The sequence below is a fragment of the Psammomys obesus genome, unplaced genomic scaffold, assembly GCF_907164565.1.
Source record: "Psammomys obesus unplaced genomic scaffold, mPsaObe1.curated_primary_1811, whole genome shotgun sequence".
Taxonomy (NCBI): domain Eukaryota; kingdom Metazoa; phylum Chordata; class Mammalia; order Rodentia; family Muridae; genus Psammomys; species Psammomys obesus.
This window is the reverse complement of record NW_026587216.1, coordinates 43,905,864-43,914,571: the sequence shown is the minus strand read 5'-3', so window position 1 is coordinate 43,914,571 and position 8,708 is coordinate 43,905,864. Positions and strand designations below refer to the sequence as shown.

The following is an 8,708-nucleotide window of genomic DNA, read 5'->3' as shown; positions in this document are numbered from 1 at the left end:
CTTTCTTTCTTTCTTTCTTTCTTTCTTTCTTTCTTTCTTTCTTTCTTAAGACAGGCTGGTACTGAATGCCTGTAAAATTTCCATTCTGTGAAAGGATCCTGTTCCACGAGACATGGTTCTTGGAGGACCATGCTTATCTACCACTAGTTAAACACGTCAGAATTTGAGTTTTCTCACTAGGTTGTAATGACTCCTGAGAATAAAAAGATGTCTCGCTTATCTTCAAATTGAAGATGCCAAAATTTAAACAACTATCTCCTGATTGAGGCATGAGGACAGGATCATCTACTCAGAAAATCAGAGCTGTTTCTCTTTTTCTTCCCCTTCTCCTCCTCCTCTTTCTTCTTCTTTTTTCCCCCTCTTGCTGTGAAAGTTTGACAATTGAAAATCAGAGTCAGTATGTTTTAGAGACTAACCTGGTCGGAAATAAGAACTATTTTGTTAGAAATAGTCCTTGTTCCCCTTACTTTGGAAAACTACTTGGTTACTGAGCTACCATGGGCCACATCCGAGCAGAAGTTCTATGTTATATCCATAGATGGTCCTTGGTTAAGTGTCAGTCTCAGAAAAGGCCCTGTGCCCGGATATATTTGGTACTTGTAGAGCTCCTATCCTTTCCATATCATACTAACTCCCCTTCTTTCATATGATTCCCTGCACTCTGCCACGGTTTGGTTATGAGTCTTAGTGTCTGCTTTGAAACACTGCTAGGTAGAGTCTTTCAGATGCCTTTTGCGGTAGACTCCTGTCATAAGTTCAATGCACATCCCATTTGTCTTTCTAAATGAGGATTGATCATCTTCACCCATGTCCACTTACTTGATTATCTTCTTTAGGTGTGTAGATTTCATTATGTTTATCATATCTTGTAGGTCTATATAAGCGAGTATATACCAAGTTTTTCTAACAGGATCTCAAGGGTAGGCTCTTTGACCTCCCCCCCCCCCCAGGGGAGGAGCAGTCCTGTTAGGCCACAGAGGAGGACTTTGCAGCCAGCCTTGAAGATACCTGATAAAACAGGGTCAAATGAAAGGGGAGGAGGTCCTCCCCTATCAGTGGACTTGGAAAGGGGCAGGGAGGAGACCAAGGAGAGAGTTGGGGAGGGGGAGGGAATGAGGGAGCGGGATACAGCTGGGACACAGAGTTAACAAATTGTAACTAAAAAGAAAAATTAAAAAAAAATCTATTTAAAAAAAAAGAACTATTTTAAAGGCTCTGGGAACCGAGGTACACAGCTCAGTTGTAGAGTGTTTTCCTCACATTTATATGTCTCTGGGTATGATCCCCAGCATAGCATAAAATAAGGGAAAAATCCTCTAAAAAATGGCTCTGGAACTGGGTGCAGTGGTGCATACCTGTGATCCCAGCACTAAGGGAGGCAGAAGGGTGGATCTCTGTGAGTTCGAGGCTAGCCTGGTCTACAAAGCGAGTCCAGGATAGCCAAGGTTATGCAAGAAACCCTGTCTTGAAAAACAAACAAACAAACAAACAAACAAACAAACAAGGGTTTTGTTTAAATCCAGTAAATGGCTTTCCTTAAACCTTGTTATTCTTCCTTTGCTGATGAGACTTCTCTACTTGTCTGCCTGCATCTCCCCAAGAACATTTGTGTCATTAGATATAAGCCTATTTGGTCTATTCAATGATGTATTTCTAACACCTCAAATAGTACCTGGCACACATTAGACCATAAAGCCCAGATGGATGGAGACAATTTTGTTTGCACAAACAGAGGAACGGCGCTGTTGGTGATCCGGATAGAGGCCAGAGACACGACTAAACATTTTGTGGAACATCAGGCAGGTCCCCAAAGTGTTACCTGGCCGCAATGTCCATGCTGAAGTTGAGAAGCCCTGGTTGAAGGGATTTCTTACTTATTATTTTCAGTCTTTCAAGTTTTCATCCTAGAAATTAATAACTCTATGTATTATCAACTGTATGACTATCACATAGATTTCAGATGGCTCAATTTCTCATGTTTCATCCCGTGTGCACATAGCCGTAAAGCTTGATTTTTCTGCTGTTCCTACCACTCTGGTAGTTTTGTTTCAGTTCATGTTGGCGTGATATGCTTGTTTTCATTTCTTTCAACCTTTATATGTTTACAGAGTTTAGATACATATTACAGACACTCTAGGAATTCATTTAAAAACATCCAATATAAACACCTGTGTCCTTGAGTTGTAGCTTTTAGTTTTTCTTGACGTATTGCTGAATTAAGTGGGGATAAATGAGCATCTTCTTTCTGTGCCTCCTTCTTCTGTTCTCCTTTCCCACTTTTCTTCTTTTGTTTAGGTCTAGAGAGTTTCTTTCTTTTTTTTAAAAATCATTCATTTATTCATTTATTTAATGTGCATTAGTGTTTTGCCTGCATTATATTTGTGTGAGGGTGTCAGTTACAGACAGTTGTGAGCCTCCATGTGGGTGCTGGGAATTGAACTCAGGTCTTCTGGAAGAGCAGCCAGTGCTCTTAACCTCTAAGCCATTTCTCTAGCCCAAATCTGGAGATTGTTGTAATTTTAATAATAAAGTTTTATACAATTTTACTGTTTTAACTGACTAAACATTAAAACTTTGCCTTATGAGCATTCTTAATTTACATTTCTAGGGAGTGCGAGAGCATCAGATTCATTTTCCCATGCTCATTTCAGAATGTTTGCTGAGTACCGTAACTGTCTCAGTACCATCAAGGCTTTACTACTGTGTTACACACGTAGATGATTCCTTCTGATCGATCCTTTTCATTGCTACCATTTATTCTCTTAGCTCTAACTTTTGAAAGGAATGCTATTAACTCCAGCTCAGAGCATCTTCTTGCCTTTCCTTAATGTTGTGTTTATATTACTCCAGTTTTAACTTAAATCCTCTACTTTGCCTAGCAGAATAATTCTTTACATGTAGGATCCCAATTCATGTGACTGCTTTCCATTCTTTTCAGCTTTTCAAATTCTATCTAGTGTTTTCAAATTCTATCTAGTGTTTTTAAATTCTATCTAGATGTTTTCCTAGCATCTGTTTTTCTTTTCCTGACAGCTTCTAAGATTTTTTTTATAACTTTGTTATTAATTTAAGTTACAGTGTTTCTATACACTTATATTATTTTATTTTTCCTAGCTGGAATCTATTAAGCTGCTTAAATGTGTGGATGAATTGAATGTTGTTCTAGTTAGACTTTATCAATTTGACACAATCTAGAGTAATCTGGGAAGAGTGAACCTCAGCTGAGGAATTGCCTCCATCATATTGACCCATAGGCAGGTCTGTTGAGGCATTTTTTTGATTGATTGATTGATTGATTGATTGATTGATTGATTGATGTAGAAGGGTCCCAAACACTGTAGGGAGTGCCATCCCTGGACAGGTGGTTCTGGGTGGCATAAGTAAGCAAACAGAGTGAGTCAGGAAGCGGTGTGCTGCCATTGTTTCCGCTTCAGTTCCTGTTCTGCTGTGGCTTCCCTTGATGATGGGCTGTAAGCGAGATAAACCTTTTCCTTCTCCGGTTGCTTTTGGTCATGGTATCTATCAAAGCCAAAAAGCTCGTAGTCATTTTCTTTCCAATATTGTTCCTTCTCTCTTTTATCCTGCTGTAATTTAGCTTCATACATTTTATGACTTTTCATTTTTCCTCTCTTTGTGTTTCAGTCAGCATTTTTTTCTCACATATTTTTATAATCCTGTCATTTACTTTTTAGCTACTCTTAAATATTGTTAAATCAAGTTATTTGGTTTTTCCCCAACTTTATTCACTGTGAACTTTCTGGTTTGTTCTTTTAAAAATCTACTATGATACAATTTACTTTTTAAACGACTTTATTTTTTAAAAATGGTAATTGTGGCGACTTCAAGGTTGAAGTCTAATAAGTGCAATAGTGGATGAGAATATTTGGGTGCATATTGACTTGTTTGGCTTATCTGCTGTTCCTGCAGGCTCACATAGCCCTGACAATCTTGATTATCCACAAAAGTGTTATTCACCTCAATGCATCTTTGCTTATATAGTTGGTTAGTTTTGATTACATATTCAAAATTACATTTGAATAATTATTTTTAAAAATGCTTAGAAGCCTCAGAAGAGGCAAAGTTTTAGATGTAGTTCCATTTACTTTTCTCATGCAAGACACTATGGCATCTGATTAATTCAAATGTAATGTTAATTATATGTTTCATTCCCTAAGGATTATCAAGAAAACTTTATGTTTGTGGGGCTGGATGACTTATTTTTTATTACATTAAAATGCATACTGTTTTTAAAATTTTTTTCTTCACAATTTATTCATTATATATCCCAATTGAAGTCCCCTCCCTCAACTCCCCCCAGTCCCACCCTCCCACCCCTTTCTTCTCATCCTGGTCCACTGAAAGGGGTAGTTCTCCTCTATTGCCATTTGCCCATAGCTTGTTAAGTCTCATCAGGACTGCCTGGATCCTCTTCCTCTGTGGCCTGGCAAGGCTGCATCATTAGGGGCAAGTGATCAGAGAGCAGGCAACCGAGTTCATGATAGAGGCAGCCCCTGCTCCCCTCACTCAGAGTTCCACATGGAGACTGAGCTGCCAATCAGCCACATCTGAGCAGGGGTCTAGGTTCTCTCCATGCATGATCCTCCGTTGGTGCATCAGTCTCTGCAGGAGCCCCTCGGCTCAGATCCTTTAGTTTTGTTGGTCTCCTTGTGGGTCTCATGTCCCTTCTGTGTCCCTCTAATCCCACCCCTTCTTCCTTCATAAGACTGCACTCTACCCAAAGTTTGGCCCTGAGTCTCAGCGTCTGCTTTGATCCCCCGGTTGGGTGGATCCTTTCAGAGGACCCTGTATAGTAGGCTCCTACCCTGTTTCCTCTCTTCCACCACTTCTGCTGTCTATCTTGTTTGCCATTCTGAATGTGACTTAAGCATCCTCCCTAGGGTCCTCCTCAGTGTTTAGCTTCTTTAGGTCTGAAGATGGCTGCATACTGTTTTTTTTTTTTTTCCTTTTTTTGTCAAGTTGACATAAGCTGTAGTCAACTAGGAAGAGAAAATGTCAGCTGAGAAATTATCCCCCATCAAAAAGTTTGCATGGCGGGAGATGGTGGCACATGACTTTAATCCCAGCACTCGGGAGGCAGAGGCAGGTTGGTCTCTGTGAGTTCGAGATCAGCCTGGTCTACAGAGTGAGTCCAGGACAGCCAGTGCTACACAGAAAGATCCTGTCTTGAAGAACAAAAAACAAAAGCAAAAAGAAAAAAAGAAAGTTCACAAAGTAGTAATCATAACTAGGTTGATGTAAATTTAACTATTTCTGGAAAAACTTTTTTCATTGAGGATTATTTGAAAAATATAGATAAATGAAGAATAAAAATAAAATTACCTGTCATCTGACCAGCATGATGGAGCAGGATCTATGCCATCAACACAGTGCTTTATATTTTTTACTGTTCTTTCAGTTAAAAAACATCTTATCATAAACCATTGTTTTATAGCAAACATCCACAGTCAGGCATGAAATTTTCACAGGTCATGTGTATTATTAGAATTAGTCACACATATTGCTGTATTAATACATACATGCTTTAAAATGTACATTTCATTTAAAAAGTAAACATTTTCTCCTGATTAAATTTTCTATATTATTATTTATGATATATGTGAAGTACTTATGTGTGCAGAAAATTAAACAATTTCCAAGTTTTTGACATGTGAGGTATTTCGGACTATTACTTAATGAGAATATTTTCACTTATTCTTGTGCAGTTTATCTTTGCACAGATTATTTTCTAGTGTCCTACAAAGTCTTCTGAGTGTAATAATTCTTGAATCAAAAATTGTGCACAGTTTCACATAGTATATCACGGTTCTGTTCTGTTTTCTCTGGTATGAATTTTCCTGTTTTCTCTAAAGGTGTTGCCATTCAGTGATCATCAGGCAACTTCATTTAAGTTTTTTTTTATTTTTATTTTTTAATTTGGGGCACTTGAGATTTTCTGTAAAACTGTCCGATTTCTCTTTTTCAACCTACTGCATAGGAGAGGACTAAATTCTTACTCAAAATAAAATATGCTAAATTCTGATTCTTCCCCAAGGTTGTCAGCCACTGGGGCAAAGGCAGGTCCTTTTCTTCCTGTTCAGATACAGTTTTGGCTATGAAGGCTCTGAAAGTTTGGGGGTCAGGGAAAGAAAGGGAGGTGCTGGGAGATGGAGAGTACTATGGGGTGCAGTGTGGGTCCTTAATTCTACCGTTCTGCCTCTCTTGAGCATGCATCAGTGAAACTATTCACTGTCTCCATTCCCTTCTATGAGGGCTCTACTGCCCCTCTGGATTGGATTTCTTCAGCTGATTTTGCATGGTCGGTCTTTCCCTACCTTCCATATTCATTTTGATTGATACTTTGTTCTTTGCATGAGTGTCCACACATGATTTCTCTTCTGGTGAAAATTTTTCCCCCTGTCTTTCAGCGGCCATTTATTGACTGTTATTTATCATGGAATCATGCCTAGGATTTGTAAGAGGGAGGTAGGCTACTGACCGTGCTCAGTGTTTCCATTTCGAAACTGGAAGCACCTTTTACTCACACACGTGAAATGTAGGAAATGGCTTTCAGTTCTGTCTGGTGGAGATGAATTAGTTAAGTCAATGCTTATAATCTGTTCAACCTGCCTCAACAGAACACCTCATGTGAATGATTTGTAAACAACAGAAATTGTTTATAAATTTGAGATAGCCTGGATCAAGTTACCAACCGATTTGGAATCTATTGAGGACTCACTGTTCTTTACAGACGATGCTGTCTAGAATGGTCCTTATGTTGTAAAAAGATACACAGCTTCCCACGAGCCTCTGGTAAAGAGCATTAAGCTCATTTATGAGAACAGACCCTCATGACCATTCATTTCCCAAATCCTCTCACCTCTTAATACTGTCAAATTTGGGACTAAATTTCAACATAAAAATTTTGGAAATAAGATCATAACAATAATAATAAAAAGAAGAAACAAACAACTGTTGATTCCAACAAGGCTTTTCTGCTGAGGAAAGAAACCCCACAATTTATTTTCCCTAGACACTGGGTTGTGCTTGGTTGATTACCTTATTTTTCTAGAAAGATATAAAGATTATCAAGTGTTTTACACATTCTTTATTTGACCTTCAAAGTTCAAAGAAGTGAATGTTATTCTATTTATAGAAACAGGCTCAGATACTTTATTTTTTCTTTATTATTTTTTACAATTTATTCACTTTGTATCCCAGCTGTAGCCCATCCCTCATCTCCTCTCAGTCCCACCCTCCATCTCTTTTCTCCCCTACGTCCTTCTCCAAGTCCACTGGTAGGAGAGGTCCTCCTCCCCTACTATCTGACCTTTGCCTATCAGGTCTCATCAGGACTAGCTGCATCCTCTTCCTTTGCGTCCCCCCACCCCCAAGAAAGGTGATCAAAGACCCAACCACTGAGTTCATGTTAGAGACAGCCCCTGCTCCCCTTACTAGGGAACACACATTGAGACTGAGCTGCCTATGGGCTATGTCTGAGCAGGGAGTCTAGGTCCTCTCCATGAATGGTCCTTGGTTAGGAGTATTGATCTCTGCAGGCCCCCTGGGCCCAGATATTTTTTGGCTCTCTTGTTCTCCTTGTGGAGCGCCTGTCCCCTCCAGGTCATTCTATCTCCTCCTTCTGCCCAAGGTTTGGATATGAGTCTCAGCATCTGCTTCTTTCAGAGGCCCTCTGTGGTAAGTTCCTGCTCTGTTCCCTGTCTTCTCCCGCTTCTGATGTCTATACTGTTTGCCCTTCTGAATGAGGATTAAGCCTCTTCCCTAGGGTCCTCTTTTAGGACTCTAGATTTTAGTATGTTTATCCTATATTATATGGCTAATATTTACTTATAAGTGAGTATATACCCTGTGTGTCTTTCTGCTTCTCTGTTAATGATCTTTTCTAGTTCCACACATTTGCCTGCAAATTTCATGGATTTCCTTGTTTTTTTTTTAATTTTTATTAATTACATTTTATTCACTTTGTATTCCCCCTGTAGCTCCCTCTCTCCTCCCCTCCCAATCCCTTTCTCCCGCTTCTCCACACATGCCCCTCCCCAATTCCACTTATAGGGGAGGTCTTTCTTTGCTTCCTTATCATCCTAGTCTATTAGGTCTCATCAGGAGTGGCTTCATTGTCTTCCTCTGTGGCCTGGTAACGCTGTTCCCCTCTCAGGGGGAGGTGATTAAAGAGCAGGCCAATCAGTTCATTTCAGAGACAGTCCCTGTTCCTATTACTATAGAACCCACTTGGATACTGAACTGCTACGGGCTACATCTGTACAGGGGTTTTAGGTTATCTCCATGCACGGTCCTTGGTTGGAATATCAGTCTTAGGAAAGAACCCCGTGCCCAGAGTTTTGGTTTTGTTGCTCTCCTTGTGGAGTTCTTATCCTCTCCAGGTCTTACTATTTCCCACTTCTTTCATAACATTCCCTGCACTCTGCTCAAAGGTTGGCCATAAGTCTCAGCATCTGCTTTGATACCCTGCAGGGTAGAGCCTTTCAGAGGCCCTCTGTGGTAGGCTCCTGTCCTGTCCTCTGTTTTCTCCTTCTTCTGGTGTCCACCCTCTCTGCCTTTCTGAATGGGGATTGAGCATTTTAGCCAGAGTCCTCCTTTTTGATTAGTTTCTTTAGGTGTACAGATTTTAGTAGGTTTATCCTACATTATATGTCTAATATCCACTAATGAGTGAGTATAAACCCTGTGTG

General features: G+C 39.8%; 1 protein-coding gene across 1 annotated transcript in view; it reads left to right on the top strand.

The window, feature by feature from the left end:
- Lrrc69 (leucine rich repeat containing 69) overlaps positions 1-8,708 on the top strand; it is an 81,153-nt gene that overhangs the window by 34,470 nt on the left and 37,975 nt on the right. The gene's annotated exons all lie outside the window — the stretch shown is intronic.